Raw genomic sequence first — 21216 nt, 5'->3', positions numbered from 1 at the left:
TCTGGCCATTCCTGCTCGGACCCGGCTTCTACCTCTGGCCATGCCTGTTGGGACCTTGCTTCTGTCTCTGTCCATTCCGGCTTGGACCCTGGTTCTGCCTCTGGCCAAGCCTGTTCTGACCCTGCTTGTGCCTCTGGCCAAGCCTGCTCGGACCCTGCTTGTGCCTCTGGCCATGAGTGCTCGGACCCTGCTTGTGCCTCTTGCCATGCCTGCTGGGACCGTGAATGTGCCTCTGGCCATGCCTGCTCGGACCCTGCTTCTGACTCTGGCCATGCCTGCTCAGACCCTGAATGTGCCTCTGGCCATGCCTGCTTGGACCCTGCTTGTGCCTGTGACCGTTCCGACAACCTGCTGGTTCCTGAACCTTGCATGCTTGGTCGCCGCTTGTGCCTCTGGCCTTGCTCGTACCTGACCCCTGCCTGGTCGGACCCTGCTTCTGCCTCTGGCCATGCCTGCTCGAACCCTGAATGTGCCTCCTGCCATGCCTGCTGGGACCGAGAATGTGCCTCTGGCCATGCCTGCTCGGACCATGCTTGTGCCTTTGGCCATGCCTGCTCGGACCCTTCTTGTGCCTCTGGCCAAGCCTGAACGGACGCTGCTTGTGCCGCTGGCCAAGCCTGATTGGACGCTGCTTGTGCCCCTTGCCATGCCTGTTGATACCCTGCTTGTGCCCCTGGCCATGCCTGCTCGGACCCTGCTTGAGCCTCTGTCCATGCATGCTCGGACCCTGCTTGTGCCTCTGGCCATGCCTGCTCGGACCCTGCTTGTGCCTCTGGCAATGCCTGCTCAGACCCTGCTTTGTGCTCTGGCCAATCCTGCTCGGGCACTGATTGTGCCTCTGGCCAAGCCTGCTCGGACCCTGCTTGTGACTCTGGCCATGCCTGCTTGGACCCTGCTTGAGCCTCTGGTGATGCCTGCTCCAACCCTGCTTGAGCCCCTGGTGATGACTACTAGGACCCTCCTTGTGCCTCTGTCCATGCCTGCTCGGACCCTGCTTGTGCCTCTGGCCATGACTGCTGGGACCCTGCTTGAGACTCTGGCGTTGCCTGCTGGGACCCTGAATGTGCCTCTGGACATGCCTACTCGGACCCTGCTTCTGCCTCTGGCCATGCCTGCTCGGACCCTGCTTGTGCCTCTGGACATGCCTGCTGGGACCGTGAATGTGCCTCTGGCCATGGCTGCTCGGACCCTGCTTCTGCCTCTGGCCATGCCTGCTGGAACCCTGCTTGTGCCTCTGGCCAAACCTGCTCGGACCCTTCTTGTGCCTCTGGCCAAGCGTGAACGGACACTGCTTGTGCCTCTTGCCATGCCTGTTGATACCCTGCTTGTGCCCATGGCCATGCCTGCTCGGACCCTGCTTGAGCCTCTGGCCACGCATTCTCGGACCCTGCTTGAGACTCTGGCCATGCCTGCTCGGACCCTGCTTGTGCCTCTGGCCATGCCGGCTCAAAGGCTGGTTCTGCCTCTGGCCATGCCTGCTCGGACCCTGCTTGAGCCTCTGGCGATGCCGCTCGAACTCTGCTTGAGAACCTGGCGATGCCAACTATCATCCTGCTTGTGCCTCTGGCCATGCCTGCTCGGACCCTGCTTGAGACTCTGGCGATGCCTGCTGGGACCCTGAATGTGCCTCTGGACATGCCTGCTCGGACCCTGCTTGAGCCTCTGGCCACGCATTCTCGGACCCTGCTTGAGACTCTGGCCATGCCTGCTCGGACCCTGCTTGTGCCTCTGGCCATGCCTGCTGGGACCGTGAATGTGCCTCTGGCCATGGCTGCTCGGACCCTGCTTCTGCCTCTGGCCATGCCTGCTGGAACCCTGCTTGTGCCTCTGGCCAAACCTGCTCGGACCCTTCTTGTGCCTCTGGCCAAGCGTGAACGGACACTGCTTGTGCCTCTTGCCATGCCTGTTGATACCCTGCTTGTGCCCATGGCCATGCCTGCTCGGACCCTGCTTGAGCCTCTGGCCACGCATTCTCGGACCCTGCTTGAGCCTCTGGCGATGCCTACTCAGACCCTGCTTGTACCTCTGGCCACACCTGTTCGGACCCTGCTTCTGCCTCTTGCGACGCCTGCTCAGAACCTACTTCTGCCTCTGGACATGCCTGCTTGGACTCTGCTTGTGCCTGTGAAACGTCTGACAGCCTTCTGAGTCCTGAACCTTGCCTGCTTGGTCACTGCTTGTTCGTCTGGCCCTCCTCGTACCTAACCCCTGCCTGCTTGGACCCTGCTTGTGCCTCTGGCCATGCCTGCTCGGACCCTGCTTGTGCCTCTGCCCATGCCTGCTGGGACTGTGAATGTGCCTTTGGCTATCCCTGCTCGGGCCCTGCCTCTGCCTCTGGCCATGCCTGCTAGGAGCCTGCTTGTGCCTCTGGCCAAGCCTGCTCGGACCCTGCTTGTGCCTCTGGCCACGCCTTCGCGTAATCTGCTTCTGCCTCTGGCCATTCCTGCTCGGACCCTGAATGTGCCTCTGGCCATGCCTGCTCGGACCCTTCTTCTACCTCTGGCCATAACTGCTGGAACCCTGCTTGTGCTTCTGGCCATGCCTGCTCGGACCCTGGTTTTGCCACTGGCAATGCCTGCTCAGACCCTGCTTTGTGCTCTGGCCAATCCTGCTCGGGCACTGCTTGTGCCTCTGGCCAAGCCTGCTCGGACCCTGCTTGTGACTCTGGCCATGCCTCCTCGGACCCTGCTTGAGCCTCTGGCGATGCCTGCTCCAACCCTGCTTGAGCCCCTGGTGATGACAACTAGGACCCTGCTTGTGCCTCTGTCCATGCCTGCTCGGACCCTGCTTGTGCCTCTGGCCATGCCTGCTCGGACCCTGCTTGTGCCTCTGGCCATGCCTGCTTGGACCGTGAATATTCCTCTGTCCATGCCTGCTCGGACCCTGCTTCGGCCTCTGGACACGCCTGCTCGGACCCTACTTCTGCCTCTGGCCATGCCTGCTGGGACCCTAAATTTTCCTCTGGACATGCCCGCTAGGAACCTGCTTCTGCCTCTGGACATGCCTGGTCGGAACCTGAATGTGCCTCTGGCCATTCCTGCTCAGACCCTGCTTCTAACTCTGGCCATGCCTGAGGGAACCCTGCTTGTGCCTCTGGCCATGCCTTCTCGGACCCTCGTTTTGCCTCTGGCAATGCCTGCTCAGACCCTGCTTTGGGCTCTGGCCAAGCCGGCTCGGACCCTGCTTGTGCCTCTGGCCATGCCTGCTCGGACCCTGCTTGAGCCTCTGGCGATGCCTACTCAGACCCTGCTTGTACCTCTGGCCACACCTGTTCGGACCCTGCTTCTGCCTCTTGCGACGCCTGCTCGGAACCTACTTCTGCCTCTGGACATGCCTGCTTGGACTCTGCTTGTGCCTGTGAAACGTCTGACAGCCTTCTGAGTCCTGAACCTTGCCTGCTTGGTCACTGCTTGTTCGTCTGGCCCTCCTCGTACCTAACCCCTGCCTGCTTGGACCCTGCTTGTGCCTCTGGCCATGCCTGCTCGGACCCTGCTTGTGCCTCTGCCCATGCCTGCTGGGACTGTGAATGTGCCTTTGGCTATCCCTGCTCGGGCCCTGCCTCTGCCTCTGGCCATGCCTGCTAGGAGCCTGCTTGTGCCTCTGGCCAAGCCTGCTCGGACCCTTCTTCTACCTCTGGCCATAACTGCTGGAACCCTGCTTGTGCTTCTGGCCATGCCTGCTCGGACCCTGGTTTTGCCACTGGCAATGCCTGCTCAGACCCTGCTTTGTGCTCTGGCCAATCCTGCTCGGGCACTGCTTGTGCCTCTGGCCAAGCCTGCTCGGACCCTGCTTGTTACTCTGGCCATGCCTGCTCGGACCCTGCTTGTGCCTCTGGCCATGCCTGCTCAGACCCTGCTTGTGCCTCTGGCCATGCCTGCTCGGACCCTGCTCTAGCCCCTGGCGATCTCTACTCGGACCCTGCTTGTACCTCTGGCCACACCTCTTCGGACCCTGCTTCTGCCTCTTGCGACGCCTGCTCGGAACCTACTTCTGCCTCTGGACATGCCTGCTTGGACTCTGCTTGTGCCTGTGAAACGTCTGACAGCCTGCTGAGTCCTGAACCTTGCCTGCTTGGTCACTGCTTGTTCGTCTGGCCCTCCTCGTACCTAACCCCTGCCTGCTCGGGACCTGCTTCTGCCTCTGGCCATGCCTGTTGGGAACTTGCTAGTGCCCCTGGCCATTCCCGCTCAGAACCTGGTTCTGCCTCCGGCCAATCCTGCTCGGACCCTCCTTGTGCCTCTGGCCAAGCCCGCTCGGACCCTCCTTGTGCCTCTGGCCATTCCTGCTCGGACCCTGCTTGTGCCCCTGGCCAAGACTGCTCGGACCCTCCTTGTGCCTCTGGCCATGCCTGCTGGGACCCTAAATGTTCCTCTGGACATGCCCGCTAGGAATCTGCTTCTGCCTCTGGACATGCCTGGTCGGAACCTGAATGTGCCTCTGGCCATTCCTGCTCGGACCCGGCTTCTACCTCTGGCCATGCCTGTTGGGACCTTGCTTCTGTCTCTGTCCATTCCGGCTCGGACCCTGGTTCTGCCTCTGGCCAAGCCTGTTCTGACCCTGCTTGTGCCTCTGGCCAAGCCTGCTCGGACCCTGCTTGTGCCTCTGGCCATGAGTGCTCGGACCCTGCTTGTGCCTCTTGCCATGCCTGCTGGGACCGTGAATGTGCCTCTGGCCATGCCTGCTCGGACCCTGCTTCTGACTCTGGCCATGCCTGCTCAGACCCTGAATGTGCCTCTGGCCATGCCTGCTTGGACCCTGCTTGTGCCTGTGACCGTTCCGACAACCTGCTGGTTCCTGAACCTTGCATGCTTGGTCGCCGCTTGTGCCTCTGGCCTTGCTCGTACCTGACCCCTGCCTGGTCGGACCCTGCTTCTGCCTCTGGCCATGCCTGCTCGAACCCTGAATGTGCCTCCTGCCATGCCTGCTGGGACCGAGAATGTGCCTCTGGCCATGCCTGCTCGGACCATGCTTGTGCCTCTGGCCATGCCTGCTCGGACCCTTCTTGTGCCTCTGGCCTAGCCTGAACGGACGCTGCTTGTGCCGCTGGCCAAGCCTGATTGGACGCTGCTTGTGCCCCTTGCCATGCCTGTTGATACCCTGCTTGTGCCCCTGGCCATGCATGCTCGGACCCTGCTTGAGCCTCTGGCCACGCATGCTCGGACCCTGCTTGTGCCTCTGGCCAGGCCTGCTCGGACCCTGCTTGTGCCTCTGGCAATGCCTGCTCAGACCCTGCTTTGTGCTCTGGCCAATCCTGCTCGGGCACTGATTGTGCCTCTGGCCAAGCCTGCTCGGACCCTGCTTGTGACTCTGGCCATGCCTGCTTGGACCCTGCTTGAGCCTCTGGCGATGCCTGCTCCAACCCTGCTTGAGCCCCTGGTGATGACTACTAGGACCCTGCTTGTGCCTCTGTCCATGCCTGCTCGGACCCTGCTTGTGCCTCTGGCCATGACTGCTCGGACCCTGCTTGAGCCTCTGGCCACGCATGCTCGGACCCTGCTTGTGCCTCTGGCCAGCCCTGCTCGGACCCTGCTTGTGCCTCTGGCAATGCCTGCTCAGACCCTGCTTTGTGCTCTGGCCAATCCTGCTCGGGCACTGATTGTGCCTCTGGCCAAGCCTGCTCGGACCCTGCTTGTGACTCTGGCCATGCCTGCTTGGACCCTGCTTGAGCCTCTGGCGAAGCCTGCTCCAACCCTGCTTGAGCCCCTGGTGATGACTACTAGGACCCTGCTTGTGCCTCTGTCCATGCCTGCTCGGACCCTGCTTGTGCCTCTGGCCATGACTGCTGGGACCCTGCTTGAGACTCTGGCGTTGCCTGCTGGGACCCTGAATGTGCCTCTGGACATGCCTACTCGGACCCTGCTTCTGCCTCTGGCCATGCCTGCTCGGACCCTGCTTGTGCCTCTGGACATGCCTGCTGGGACCGTGAATGTGCCTCTGGCCATGGCTGCTCGGACCCTGCTTCTGCCTCTGGCCATGCCTGCTGGAACCCTGCTTGTGCCTCTGGCCAAACCTGCTCGGACCCTTCTTGTGCCTCTGGCCAAGCGTGAACGGACACTGCTTGTGCCTCTTGCCATGCCTGTTGATACCCTGCTTGTGCCCATGGCCATGCCTGCTCGGACCCTGCTTGAGCCTCTGGCCACGCATTCTCGGACCCTGCTTGAGCCTCTGGCCATGCCTGCTCGGACCCTGCTTGTGGCTCTGGCCATGCCGGCTCAAAGGCTGGTTCTGCCTCTGGCCATGCCTGCTCGGACCCTGCTTGAGCCTCTGGCGATGCCGCTCGAACTCTGCTTGAGAACATGGCGATGCCTACTATCATCCTGCTTGTGCCTCTGGCCATGCCTGCTCGGACCCTGCTTGTGCCTCTGGCCATGCCTGCTCGGACCCTGCTTGAGACTCTGGCGATGCCTGCTGGGACCCTGAATGTGCCTCTGGACATGCCTGCTCGGACCCTACTTCTGCCTCTGGCCATGCCTGCTGGAACCCTCCTTCTGCCTCTGGCCATGCCTGCTCGGAACCTGGTTTTGCCTCTGGCAATGCCTGCTCAGACCCTGCTTGTGCCTCTGGGCAATCCTGCTCGGACCCTGCTTGTGCCTCTGGCCAAGTCTGCTCGGACCCTTCTCGTGCTTCTGGCCATGCCTGCTCGGACCCTTCTTGTGCCTCTGGCTACGCCTTCGCGTACCCAGCTTCTGCCTCTGGCCATTTCTGCTCGGACCCTGAATGTGCCTCTGGCCATGCCTCCTCGGACCCTGCTTCTACCTCTGGCCATAACTGCTGGAACCCTGCTTGTGCTTCTGGCCATGCCTGCTCGGACCCTGGTTTTGCCTCTGGCAATGCCTGCTTAGACCCTGCTTTGTGCTCTGGCCAATCCTTGTCGGGCACTGCTTGTGCCTCTGGCCAAGCCTGCTCGGACCCTGCTTGTGCCTCTGGCCATGCCTGCTCGGACCCTGCTTGAGCCTCTGGCCATGCCTGCTGGGACCCTGAATGTGCCTCTGGACATGCCTGCTTGCAACCTGCTTCTGCCTTTGGCCATGCCTGCTCGGACCGGGCTTCTACCTAGGCCATGCGTGTTGGGAAGTTGCTTGTGCCTCTGGCCATGCCTGCTCGGAACCTGCTTGTGCCTCTGGCCAAGCCTGCTCGGTCCCTGCTTGTGCCTCTGGCCATGAGTGTTCGGACCCTGATTGTGCTTCTGGCCATGCCTGCTGGGACCGTGAATGTGCCTCTGGCCATGCCTGCTCAGACCCTGCTTCTGCCTCGGGCCATGCCTGCTCGGACCCTGCTTCTGCCTCTGGCCATGCCTGCTCGGACCCTTCTTGTGCCTCTGGCCATGCCTGCTTGGACCGTGAATGTGCCTCTGGCCATGCCTGCTCGGACCCTGCTTGTGCCTACGGCCATGACTGCTAGACCATGATTAAGGCTCTAGCCAGGCCTGCTCGGACCATGCTTGTGCTTCTGGCCATGCTTGCTCTGGCGCTGCTTGTGCTTCTGGCCATGCCTGTTCGGAACCTGCTTGTGCCTCTGCCCACTCCTACTTGGACCCTGCTTGTGCCTCTGGCCATGCCTGCTCGGGCACTGCTTCTGCCTGTGACCGTTCTGACAACCTGCTGGTTCCTGAACCTTGCCTGGTTGGTCGCTGCTTGTGCCTCGAGCCCTGCTCTTACCTGACCCCTGCCTGCTCGGACACTGAATGTGCCTCTGGCCATGCCTGCTCTGACCCTGCTTCTACCACTGGCCATGCCTGCTGGAACCCTGCTTTTGCCTCTGGCCATGCCTTCTCGGACCCTGAATGTGCCTCTGGCCATGCCTGCTCGGATCCTGCTTCTACCTCTGGCCATGCCTGCTGGAACCCTGCTTTTGCCTCTGGCCATGCCTGCTCGGACCCTGCTTGTGCCTCTGGCCAAGCCTGCTTGGACCCAGCTTTAGACTATGGCTATGCCTGCTCGGAGCCTGCTTGTGCCTCTGGCCAAGTCTGCTCGGACCGTGCTTGTGCCTCTGGACATGTCTGCTCCGACCCTGCTTGTGCCTCTGGCCATGACTGCTCGGACCCTGCTTGTGCCTACGGCCATGACTGCTAGACCATGATTAAGGCTCTAGCCAGGCCTGCTCGGACCATGCTTGTGCTTCTGGCCATGCTTGCTCTGGCGCTGCTTGTGCTTCTGGCCATGCCTGTTCGGAACCTGCTTGTGCCTCTGCCCACTCCTACTTGGACCCTGCTTGTGCCTCTGGCCATGCCTGCTCGGGCACTGCTTCTGCCTGTGACCGTTCTGACAACCTGCTGGTTCCTGAACCTTGCCTGGTTGGTCGCTGCTTGTGCCTCGAGCCCTGCTCTTACCTGACCCCTGCCTGCTCGGACACTCAATGTGCCTCTGGCCATGCCTGCTCTGACCCTGCTTCTACCACTGGCCATGCCTGCTGGGACCCTGCTTGTGCCTCTGGCCATGCCAGCTCGGACCCTGGTTCTGCCTCTGGCCAAAACTGCTCAGACCCTGCTTGTGCCTCTGGCAAGCCTGCTCGGATCCTGCTTGTGCCTCTGGCCAACCTGCTGGGACCCTGCTTTAGCCTATGGCTATGCCTGCTCGGACCCTTCTTGTGCCTCTGGCCAAGCCTGATTGGACGGTGCTTGTGCCTCTGGCCATGCCTGTTCATACCTTACTTGTGCCTCTCGCCAATCCTGCTCAGAACCTGCTTCTGCCTCTGGCCATGCCTGGTCGGAACCTGAATGTGCCTCTGGCCTTGCCTGCTTGGACCCGTCTTCTACCTCTGGCCATGCCTGTTGGGACCTTGCTTGTGCCTCTGGCCATTCCGGATCGGACCCTGGTTCTGCCTCTGGCCAAGCCTGCTCGGACCCTGCTTGTGCCTCTGTCCAAGCGTGCTCGGACCCTGCTTATGCCTCTGGCCATGAGTGCTCGGACCCTGCTTGTGCCTCTGGCCATGCCTGCTGAGACCGTAAATGTGCCTCTTGCCATGCCAGCTCGGACCCTGCTTCTGCCTCTGGCCATGCCTGTTCGGACCCTGCTAGTGCCTCTGGCTATGCCTGGTGGGACTGTGAATGTGCCTCTGGACATGCCTGCTCGGATCCTGCTTCTACCTTTGGCCATGCCTGCTGGAAACCTCTTTTTGCCTCTGGACATGCCTGCTCGGACCCTGGTTTTGACTCTGGCAATGCCTGCTCAGACCCTGCTTGTGCCTCTGGCCAATCCTGCTCGGACCCTGCTTGTGCCCCTGGCCAAGCCTGCTCGGACCCTCCTTGTGGCTCTGGCCATGCCTGCTCGCACCCTGCTTGAGCCTCTGGTCATCCCTGCTCGCACCCTGCTTGTGCCTCTGGTCTTGCTCGTACCTGACCCCTGCCTGGTCGGACCCTGCTTGTGCCTCTGGCCATGCCTGCTCGGACCCTTAATGTGCCTCTGGCCATTCCTGCTCAGACCCTGCTTCTACCTCTGGCCATGCCTGAGGGAACCCTGCTTGTGCCTCTGGCCATGCCTTCTCGGACCCTCGTTTTGCCTCTGGCAATGCCTGCTCAGACCCTGCTTTGGGCTCTGGCCAAGCCGGCTCGGACCCTGCTTGTGCCTCTGGCCATGCCTGCTCGGACCCTGCTTGAGCCTCTGGCGATGCCTACTCAGACCCTGCTTGTACCTCTGGCCACACCTGTTCGGACCCTGCTTCTGCCTCTTGCGACGCCTGCTCGGAACCTACTTCTGCCTCTGGACATGCCTGCTTGGACTCTGCTTGTGCCTGTGAAACGTCTGACAGCCTTCTGAGTCCTGAACCTTGCCTGCTTGGTCACTGCTTGTTCGTCTGGCCCTCATCGTACCTAACCCCTGCCTGCTTGGACCCTGCTTGTGCCTCTGGACATGTCTGCTCCGACCCTGCTTGTGCCTCTGGCCATGACTGCTCGGACCCTGCTTGTGCCTACGGCCATGATTGCTAGACCATGATTAAGGCTCTAGCCAGGCCTGCTCGGACCATGCTTGTGCTTCTGGCCATGCTTGCTCTGGCGCTGCTTGTGCTTCTGGCCATGCCTGTTCGGAACCTGCTTGTGCCTCTGCCCACTCCTACTTGGACCCTGCTTGTGCCTCTGGCCATGCCTGCTCGGGCACTGCTTCTGCCTGTGACCGTTCTGACAACCTGCTGGTTCCTGAACCTTGCCTGGTTGGTCGCTGCTTGTGCCTCGAGCCCTGCTCTTACCTGACCCCTGCCTGCTCGGACACTGAATGTGCCTCTGGCCATGCCTGCTCTGACCCTGCTTCTACCACTGGCCATGCCTGCTGGGACCCTGCTTGTGCCTCTGGCCATGCCAGCTCGGACCCTGGTTCTGCCTCTGGCCAAAACTGCTCAGACCCTGCTTGTGCCTCTGGCAAGCCTGCTCGGATCCTGCTTGTGCCTCTGGCCAACCTGCTGGGACCCTGCTTTAGCCTATGGCTATGCCTGCTCGGACCCTTCTTGTGCTTCTGGCCAAGCCTGATTGGACGGTGCTTGTGCCTCTGGCCATGCCTGTTCATACCTTACTTGTGCCTCTCGCCAATCCTGCTCAGAACCTGCTTCTGCCTCTGGCCATGCCTGGTCGGAACCTGAATGTGCCTCTGGCCTTGCCTGCTTGGACCCGTCTTCTACCTCTGGCCATGCCTGTTGGGACCTTGCTTGTGCCTCTGGCCATTCCGGATCGGACCCTGGTTCTGCCTCTGGCCAAGCCTGCTCGGACCCTGCTTGTGCCTCTGTCCAAGCGTGCTCGGACCCTGCTTATGCCTCTGGCCATGAGTGCTCGGACCCTGCTTGTGCCTCTGGCCATGCCTGCTGAGACCGTAAATGTGCCTCTTGCCATGCCAGCTCGGACCCTGCTTCTGCCTCTGGCCATGCCTGTTCGGACCCTGCTAGTGCCTCTGGCTATGCCTGGTGGGACTGTGAATGTGCCTCTGGACATGCCTGCTCAGATCCTGCTTCTACCTTTGGCCATGCCTGCTGGAACCCTCTTTTTGCCTCTGGACATGCCTGCTCGGACCCTGGTTTTGACTCTGGCAATGCCTGCTCAGACCCTGCTTGTGCCTCTGGCCAATCCTGCTCGGACCCTGCTTGTGCCCCTGGCCAAGCCTGCTCGGACCCTCCTTGTGGCTCTGGCCATGCCTGCTCGCACCCTGCTTGAGCCTCTGGTCATCCCTGCTCGCACCCTGCTTGTGCCTCTGGTCTTGCTCGTACCTGACCCCTGCCTGGTCGGACCCTGCTTGTGCCTCTGGCCATGCCTGCTCGGACCCTTAATGTGCCTCTGGCCATGCCTGCTCAGACCCTGCTTCTACCTCTGGCCATGCCTGAGGGAACCCTGCTTGTGCCTCTGGCCATGCCTTCTCGGACCCTCGTTTTGCCTCTGGCAATGCCTGCTCAGACCCTGCTTTGGGCTCTGGCCAAGCCGGCTCGGACCCTGCTTGTGCCTCTGGCCATGCCTGCTCGGACCCTGCTTGAGCCTCTGGCGATGCCTACTCAGACCCTGCTTGTACCTCTGGCCACACCTGTTCGGACCCTGCTTCTGCCTCTTGCGACGCCTGCTCGGAACCTACTTCTGCCTCTGGACATGCCTGCTTGGACTCTGCTTGTGCCTGTGAAACGTCTGACAGCCTTCTGAGTCCTGAACCTTGCCTGCTTGGTCACTGCTTGTTCGTCTGGCCCTCCTCGTACCTAACCCCTGCCTGCTTGGACCCTGCTTGTGCCTCTGGCCATGCCTGCTCGGACCCTGCTTGTGCCTCTGCCCATGCCTGCTGGGACTGTGAATGTGCCTTTGGCTATCCCTGCTCGGGCCCTGCCTCTGCCTCTGGCCATGCCTGCTAGGAGCCTGCTTGTGCCTCTGGCCAAGCCTGCTCGGACCCTGCTTGTGCCTCTGGCCACGCCTTCGCGTAATCTGCTTCTGCCTCTGGCCATTCCTGCTCGGACCCTGAATGTGCCTCTGGCCATGCCTGCTTGGACCCTTCTTCTACCTCTGGCCATAACTGCTGGAACCCTGCTTGTGCTTCTGGCCATGCCTGCTCGGACCCTGGTTTTGCCACTGGCAATGCCTGCTCAGACCCTGCTTTGTGCTCTGGCCAATCCTGCTCGGGCACTGCTTGTGCCTCTGGCCAAGCCTGCTCGGACCCTGCTTGTTACTCTGGCCATGCCTGCTCGGACCCTGCTTGTGCCTCTGGCCATGCCTGCTCAGACCCTGCTTGTGCCTCTGGCCATGCCTGCTCGGACCCTGCTCTAGCCCCTGGCGATCTCTACTCGGACCCTGCTTGTACCTCTGGCCACACCTCTTCGGACCCTGCTTCTGCCTCTTGCGACGCCTGCTCGGAACCTACTTCTGCCTCTGGACATGCCTGCTTGGACTCTGCTTGTGCCTGTGAAACGTCTGACAGCCTGCTGAGTCCTGAACCTTGCCTGCTTGGTCACTGCTTGTTCGTCTGGCCCTCCTCGTACCTAACCCCTGCCTGCTCGGAACCTGCTTCTGCCTCTGGCCATGCCTGTTGGGAACTTGCTAGTGCCCCTGGCCATTCCCGCTCAGAACCTGGTTCTGCCTCCGGCCAATCCTGCTCGGACCCTCCTTGTGCCTCTGGCCAAGCCCGCTCGGACCCTCCTTGTGCCTCTGGCCATTCCTGCTCGGACCCTGCTTGTGCCCCTGGCCAAGCCTGCTCGGACCCTCCTTGTGCCTCTGGCCATGCCTGCTGGAACCCTGCTTTTGCCTCTGGCCATGCCTTCTCGGACCCTGAATGTGCCTCTGGCCATGCCTGCTCGGATCCTGCTTCTACCTCTGGCCATGCCTGCTGGAACCCTGCTTTTGCCTCTGGCCATGCCTGCTCGGACCCTGCTTGTGCCTCTGGCCAAGCCTGCTTGGACCCAGCTTTAGACTATGGCTATGCCTGCTCGGAGCCTGCTTGTGCCTCTGGCCAAGTCTGCTCGGACCGTGCTTGTGCCTCTGGACATGTCTGCTCCGACCCTGCTTGTGCCTCTGGCCATGACTGCTCGGACCCTGCTTGTGCCTACGGCCATGACTGCTAGACCATGATTAAGGCTCTAGCCAGGCCTGCTCGGACCATGCTTGTGCTTCTGGCCATGCTTGCTCTGGCGCTGCTTGTGCTTCTGGCCATGCCTGTTCGGAACCTGCTTGTGCCTCTGCCCACTCCTACTTGGACCCTGCTTGTGCCTCTGGCCATGCCTGCTCGGGCACTGCTTCTGCCTGTGACCGTTCTGACAACCTGCTGGTTCCTGAACCTTGCCTGGTTGGTCGCTGCTTGTGCCTCGAGCCCTGCTCTTACCTGACCCCTGCCTGCTCGGACACTGAATGTGCCTCTGGCCATGCCTGCTCTGACCCTGCTTCTACCACTGGCCATGCCTGCTGGGACCCTGCTTGTGCCTCTGGCCATGCCAGCTCGGACCCTGGTTCTGCCTCTGGCCAAAACTGCTCAGACCCTGCTTGTGCCTCTGGCAAGCCTGCTCGGATCCTGCTTGTGCCTCTGGCCAACCTGCTGGGACCCTGCTTTAGCCTATGGCTATGCCTGCTCGGACCCTTCTTGTGCCTCTGGCCAAGCCTGATTGGACGGTGCTTGTGCCTCTGGCCATGCCTGTTCATACCTTACTTGTGCCTCTCGCCAATCCTGCTCAGAACCTGCTTCTGCCTCTGGCCATGCCTGGTTGGAACCTGAATGTGCCTCTGGCCTTGCCTGCTCGGACCCGTCTTCTACCTCTGGCCATGCCTGTTGGGACCTTGCTTGTGCCTCTGGCCATTCCGGATCGGACCCTGGTTCTGCCTCTGGCCAAGCCTGCTCGGACCCTGCTTGTGCCTCTGTCCAAGCGTGCTCGGACCCTGCTTATGCCTCTGGCCATGAGTGCTCGGACCCTGCTTGTGCCTCTGGCCATGCCTGCTGAGACCGTAAATGTGCCTCTTGCCATGCCAGCTTGGACCCTGCTTCTGCCTCTGGCCATGCCTGTTCGGACCCTGCTAGTGCCTCTGGCTATGCCTGGTGGGACTGTGAATGTGCCTCTGGACATGCCTGCTCGGATCCTGCTTCTACCTCTGGCCATGCCTGCTGGAACCCTCTTTTTGCCTCTGGACATGCCTGCTCGGACCCTGGTTTTGACTCTGGCAATGCCTGCTCAGACCCTGCTTGTGCCTCTGGCCAATCCTGCTCGGACCCTGCTTGTGCCCCTGGCCAAGCCTGCTCGGACCCTCCTTGTGGCTCTGGCCATGCCTGCTCGCACCCTGCTTGAGCCTCTGGTCATCCCTGCTCGCACCCTGCTTGTGCCTCTGGCCATACCTGCTCAGACCCTGCTTCTACCTCTGGCCATGCCTGAGGGAACCCTGCTTGTGCCTCTGGCCATGCCTTCTCGGACCCTCGTTTTGCCTCTGGCAATGCCTGCTCAGACCCTGCTTTGGGCTCTGGCCAAGCCGGCTCGGACCCTGCTTGTGCCTCTGGCCATGCCTGCTCAGACCCTGCTTTGTGCTCTGGCCAATCCTGCTCGGGCACTGCTTGTGCCTCTGGCCAAGCCTGCTCGGACCCTGCTTGTTACTCTGGCCATGCCTGCTCGGACCCTGCTTGTGCCTCTGGCCATGCCTGCTCAGACCCTGCTTGTGCCTCTGGCCATGCCTGCTCGGACCCTGCTCTAGCCCCTGGCGATCTCTACTCGGACCCTGCTTGTACCTCTGGCCACACCTCTTCGGACCCTGCTTCTGCCTCTTGCGACGCCTGCTCGGAACCTACTTCTGCCTCTGGACATGCCTGCTTGGACTCTGCTTGTGCCTGTGAAACGTCTGACAGCCTGCTGAGTCCTGAACCTTGCCTGCTTGGTCACTCCTTGTTCTTCTGGCCCTCCTCGTACCTAACCCCTGCCTGCTCGGAACCTGCTTCTGCCTCTGGCCATGCCTGTTGGGAACTTGCTAGTGCCCCTGGCCATTCCCGCTCAGAACCTGGTTCTGCCTCCGGCCAATCCTGCTCGGACCCTCCTTGTGCCTCTGGCCAAGCCCGCTCGGACCCTCCTTGTGCCTCTGGCCATTCCTGCTCGGACCCTGCTTGTGCCCCTGGCCAAGCCTGCTCGGACCCTCCTTGTGCCTCTGGCCATGCCTGCTGGGACCCTAAATGTTCCTCTGGACATGCCCGCTAGGAATCTGCTTCTGCCTCTGGACATGCCTGGTCGGAACCTGAATGTGCCTCTGGCCATTCCTGCTCGGACCCGGCTTCTACCTCTGGCCATGCCTGTTGGGACCTTGCTTCTGTCTCTGTCCATTCCGGCTTGGACCCTGGTTCTGCCTCTGGCCAAGCCTGTTCTGACCCTGCTTGTGCCTCTGGCCAAGCCTGCTCGGACCCTGCTTGTGCCTCTGGCCATGAGTGCTCGGACCCTGCTTGTGCCTCTTGCCATGCCTGCTGGGACCGTGAATGTGCCTCTGGCCATGCCTGCTCGGACCCTGCTTCTGACTCTGGCCATGCCTGCTCAGACCCTGAATGTGCCTCTGGCCATGCCTGCTTGGACCCTGCTTGTGCCTGTGACCGTTCCGACAACCTGCTGGTTCCTGAACCTTGCATGCTTGGTCGCCGCTTGTGCCTCTGGCCTTGCTCGTACCTGACCCCTGCCTGGTCGGACCCTGCTTCTGCCTCTGGCCATGCCTGCTCGAACCCTGAATGTGCCTCCTGCCATGCCTGCTGGGACCGAGAATGTGCCTCTGGCCATGCCTGCTCGGACCATGCTTGTGCCTTTGGCCATGCCTGCTCGGACCCTTCTTGTGCCTCTGGCCAAGCCTGAACGGACGCTGCTTGTGCCGCTGGCCAAGCCTGATTGGACGCTGCTTGTGCCCCTTGCCATGCCTGTTGATACCCTGCTTGTGCCCCTGGCCATGCCTGCTCGGACCCTGCTTGAGCCTCTGTCCATGCATGCTCGGACCCTGCTTGTGCCTCTGGCCATGCCTGCTCGGACCCTGCTTGTGCCTCTGGCAATGCCTGCTCAGACCCTGCTTTGTGCTCTGGCCAATCCTGCTCGGGCACTGATTGTGCCTCTGGCCAAGCCTGCTCGGACCCTGCTTGTGACTCTGGCCATGCCTGCTTGGACCCTGCTTGAGCCTCTGGTGATGCCTGCTCCAACCCTGCTTGAGCCCCTGGTGATGACTACTAGGACCCTCCTTGTGCCTCTGTCCATGCCTGCTCGGACCCTGCTTGTGCCTCTGGCCATGACTGCTGGGACCCTGCTTGAGACTCTGGCGTTGCCTGCTGGGACCCTGAATGTGCCTCTGGACATGCCTACTCGGACCCTGCTTCTGCCTCTGGCCATGCCTGCTCGGACCCTGCTTGTGCCTCTGGACATGCCTGCTGGGACCGTGAATGTGCCTCTGGCCATGGCTGCTCGGACCCTGCTTCTGCCTCTGGCCATGCCTGCTGGAACCCTGCTTGTGCCTCTGGCCAAACCTGCTCGGACCCTTCTTGTGCCTCTGGCCAAGCGTGAACGGACACTGCTTGTGCCTCTTGCCATGCCTGTTGATACCCTGCTTGTGCCCATGGCCATGCCTGCTCGGACCCTGCTTGAGCCTCTGGCCACGCATTCTCGGACCCTGCTTGAGACTCTGGCCATGCCTGCTCGGACCCTGCTTGTGCCTCTGGCCATGCCGGCTCAAAGGCTGGTTCTGCCTCTGGCCATGCCTGCTCGGACCCTGCTTGAGCCTCTGGCGATGCCGCTCGAACTCTGCTTGAGAACCTGGCGATGCCAACTATCATCCTGCTTGTGCCTCTGGCCATGCCTGCTCGGACCCTGCTTGAGACTCTGGCGATGCCTGCTGGGACCCTGAATGTGCCTCTGGACATGCCTGCTCGGACCCTGCTTGAGCCTCTGGCCACGCATTCTCGGACCCTGCTTGAGACTCTGGCCATGCCTGCTCGGACCCTGCTTGTGCCTCTGGCCATGCCTGCTGGGACCGTGAATGTGCCTCTGGCCATGGCTGCTCGGACCCTGCTTCTGCCTCTGGCCATGCCTGCTGGAACCCTGCTTGTGCCTCTGGCCAAACCTGCTCGGACCCTTCTTGTGCCTCTGGCCAAGCGTGAACGGACACTGCTTGTGCCTCTTGCCATGCCTGTTGATACCCTGCTTGTGCCCATGGCCATGCCTGCTCGGACCCTGCTTGAGCCTCTGGCCACGCATTCTCGGACCCTGCTTGAGCCTCTGGCGATGCCTACTCAGACCCTGCTTGTACCTCTGGCCACACCTGTTCGGACCCTGCTTCTGCCTCTTGCGACGCCTGCTCAGAACCTACTTCTGCCTCTGGACATGCCTGCTTGGACTCTGCTTGTGCCTGTGAAACGTCTGACAGCCTTCTGAGTCCTGAACCTTGCCTGCTTGGTCACTGCTTGTTCGTCTGGCCCTCCTCGTACCTAACCCCTGCCTGCTTGGACCCTGCTTGTGCCTCTGGCCATGCCTGCTCGGACCCTGCTTGTGCCTCTGCCCATGCCTGCTGGGACTGTGAATGTGCCTTTGGCTATCCCTGCTCGGGCCCTGCCTCTGCCTCTGGCCATGCCTGCTAGGAGCCTGCTTGTGCCTCTGGCCAAGCCTGCTCGGACCCTGCTTGTGCCTCTGGCCACGCCTTCGCGTAATCTGCTTCTGCCTCTGGCCATTCCTGCTCGGACCCTGAATGTGCCTCTGGCCATGCCTGCTCGGACCCTTCTTCTACCTCTGGCCATAACTGCTGGAACCCTGCTTGTGCTTCTGGCCATGCCTGCTCGGACCCTGGTTTTGCCACTGGCAATGCCTGCTCAGACCCTGCTTTGTGCTCTGGCCAATCCTGCTCGGGCACTGCTTGTGCCTCTGGCCAAGCCTGCTCGGACCCTGCTTGTGACTCTGGCCATGCCTCCTCGGACCCTGCTTGAGCCTCTGGCGATGCCTGCTCCAACCCTGCTTGAGCCCCTGGTGATGACAACTAGGACCCTGCTTGTGCCTCTGTCCATGCCTGCTCGGACCCTGCTTGTGCCTCTGGCCATGCCTGCTCGGACCCTGCTTGTGCCTCTGGCCATGCCTGCTTGGACCGTGAATATTCCTCTGTCCATGCCTGCTCGGACCCTGCTTCGGCCTCTGGACACGCCTGCTCGGACCCTACTTCTGCCTCTGGCCATGCCTGCTGGGACCCTAAATTTTCCTCTGGACATGCCCGCTAGGAACCTGCTTCTGCCTCTGGACATGCCTGGTCGGAACCTGAATGTGCCTCTGGCCATTCCTGCTCAGACCCTGCTTCTACCTCTGGCCATGCCTGAGGGAACCCTGCTTGTGCCTCTGGCCATGCCTTCTCGGACCCTCGTTTTGCCTCTGGCAATGCCTGCTCAGACCCTGCTTTGGGCTCTGGCCAAGCCGGCTCGGACCCTGCTTGTGCCTCTGGCCATGCCTGCTCGGACCCTGCTTGAGCCTCTGGCGATGCCTACTCAGACCCTGCTTGTACCTCTGGCCACACCTGTTCGGACCCTGCTTCTGCCTCTTGCGACGCCTGCTCGGAACCTACTTCTGCCTCTGGACATGCCTGCTTGGACTCTGCTTGTGCCTGTGAAACGTCTGACAGCCTTCTGAGTCCTGAACCTTGCCTGCTTGGTCACTGCTTGTTCGTCTGGCCCTCCTCGTACCTAACCCCTGCCTGCTTGGACCCTGCTTGTGCCTCTGGCCATGCCTGCTCGGACCCTGCTTGTGCCTCTGCCCATGCCTGCTGGGACTGTGAATGTGCCTTTCGCTATCCCTGCTCGGGCCCTGCCTCTGCCTCTGGCCATGCCTGCTAGGAGCCTGCTTGTGCCTCTGGCCAAGCCTGCTCGGACCCTTCTTCTACCTCTGGCCATAACTGCTGGAACCCTGCTTGTGCTTCTGGCCATGCCTGCTCGGACCCTGGTTTTGCCACTGGCAATGCCTGCTCAGACCCTGCTTTGTGCTCTGGCCAATCCTGCTCGGGCACTGCTTGTGCCTCTGGCCAAGCCTGCTCGGACCCTGCTTGTTACTCTGGCCATGCCTGCTCGGACCCTGCTTGTGCCTCTGGCCATGCCTGCTCAGACCCTGCTTGTGCCTCTGGCCATGCCTGCTCGGACCCTGCTCTAGCCCCTGGCGATCTCTACTCGGACCCTGCTTGTACCTCTGGCCACACCTCTTCGGACCCTGCTTCTGCCTCTTGCGACGCCTGCTCGGAACCTACTTCTGCCTCTGGACATGCCTGCTTGGACTCTGCTTGTGCCTGTGAAACGTCTGACAGCCTGCTGAGTCCTGAACCTTGCCTGCTTGGTCACTGCTTGTTCGTCTGGCCCTCCTCGTACCTAACCCCTGCCTGCTCGGGACCTGCTTCTGCCTCTGGCCATGCCTGTTGGGAACTTGCTAGTGCCCCTGGCCATTCCCGCTCAGAACCTGGTTCTGCCTCCGGCCAATCCTGCTCGGACCCTCCTTGTGCCTCTGGCCAAGCCCGCTCGGACCCTCCTTGTGCCTCTGGCCATTCCTGCTCGGACCCTGCTTGTGCCCCTGGCCAAGACTGCTCGGACCCTCCTTGTGCCTCTGGCCATGCCTGCTGGGACCCTAAATGTTCCTCTGGACATGCCCGCTAGGAATCTGCTTCTGCCTCTGGACATGCCTGGTCGGAACCTGAATGTGCCTCTGGCCATTCCTGCTCGGACCCGGCTTCTACCTCTGGCCATGCCTGTTGGGACCTTGCTTCTGTCTCTGTCCATTCCGGCTCGGACCCTGGTTCTGCCTCTGGCCAAGCCTGTTCTGACCCTGCTTGTGCCTCTGGCCAAGCCTGCTCGGACCCTGCTTGTGCCTCTGGCCATGAGTGCTCGGACCCTGCTTGTGCCTCTTGCCATGCCTGCTGGGACCGTGAATGTGCCTCTGGCCATGCCTGCTCGGACCCTGCTTCTGACTCTGGCCATGCCTGCTCAGACCCTGAATGTGCCTCTGGCCATGCCTGCTTGGACCCTGCTTGTGCCTGTGACCGTTCCGACAACCTGCTGGTTCCTGAACCTTGCATGCTTGGTCGCCGCTTGTGCCTCTGGCCTTGCTCGTACCTGACCCCTGCCTGGTCGGACCCTGCTTCTGCCTCTGGCCATGCCTGCTCGAACCCTGAATGTGCCTCCTGCCATGCCTGCTGGGACCGAGAATGTGCCTCTGGCCATGCCTGCTCGGACCATGCTTGTGCCTCTGGCCATGCCTGCTCGGACCCTTCTTGTGCCTCTGGCCTAGCCTGAACGGACGCTGCTTGTGCCGCTGGCCAAGCCTGATTGGACGCTGCTTGTGCCCCTTGCCATGCCTGTTGATACCCTGCTTGTGCCCCTGGCCATGCATGCTCGGACCCTGCTTGAGCCTCTGGCCACGCATGCTCGGACCCTGCTTGTGCCTCTGGCCAGGCCTGCTCGGACCCTGCTTGTGCCTCTGGCAATGCCTGCTCAGACCCTGCTTTGTGCTCTGGCCAATCCTGCTCGGGCACTGATTGTGCCTCTGGCCAAGCCTGCTCGGACCCTGCTTGTGACTCTGGCCATGCCTGCTTGGACCCTGCTTGAGCCTCTGGCGATGCCTGCTCCAACCCTGCTTGAGCCCCTGGTGATGACTACTAGGACCCTGCTTGTGCCTCTGTCCATGCCTGCTCGGACCCTGCTTGTGCCTCTGGCCATGACTGCTCGGACCCTGCTTGAGCCTCTGGCCACGCATGCTCGGACCCTGCTTGTGCCTCTGGCCAGGCCTGCTCGGACCCTGCTTGTGCCTCTGGCAATGCCTGCTCAGACCCTGCTTTGTGCTCTGGCCAATCCTGCTCGGGCACTGATTGTGCCTCTGGCCAAGCCTGCTCGGACCCTGCTTGTGACTCTGGCCATGCCTGCTTGGACCCTGCTTGAGCCTCTGGCGAAGCCTGCTCCAACCCTGCTTGAGCCCCTGGTGATGACTACTAGGACCCTGCTTGTGCCTCTGTCCATGCCTGCTCGGACCCTGCTTGTGCCTCTGGCCATGACTGCTGGGACCCTGCTTGAGACTCTGGCGTTGCCTGCTGGGACCCTGAATGTGCCTCTGGACATGCCTACTCGGACCCTGCTTCTGCCTCTGGCCATGCCTGCTCGGACCCTGCTTGTGCCTCTGGACATGCCTGCTGGGACCGTGAATGTGCCTCTGGCCATGGCTGCTCGGACCCTGCTTCTGCCTCTGGCCATGCCTGCTGGAACCCTGCTTGTGCCTCTGGCCAAACCTGCTCGGACCCTTCTTGTGCCTCTGGCCAAGCGTGAACGGACACTG

Source organism: Heloderma suspectum, chromosome W (genome assembly GCF_057233095.1).
Source record: "Heloderma suspectum isolate Gila_16-S chromosome W, 16-S_ref, whole genome shotgun sequence".
Lineage (NCBI taxonomy): Eukaryota > Metazoa > Chordata > Lepidosauria > Squamata > Helodermatidae > Heloderma > Heloderma suspectum.
Note: the sequence above shows the minus strand (reverse complement) of the source record.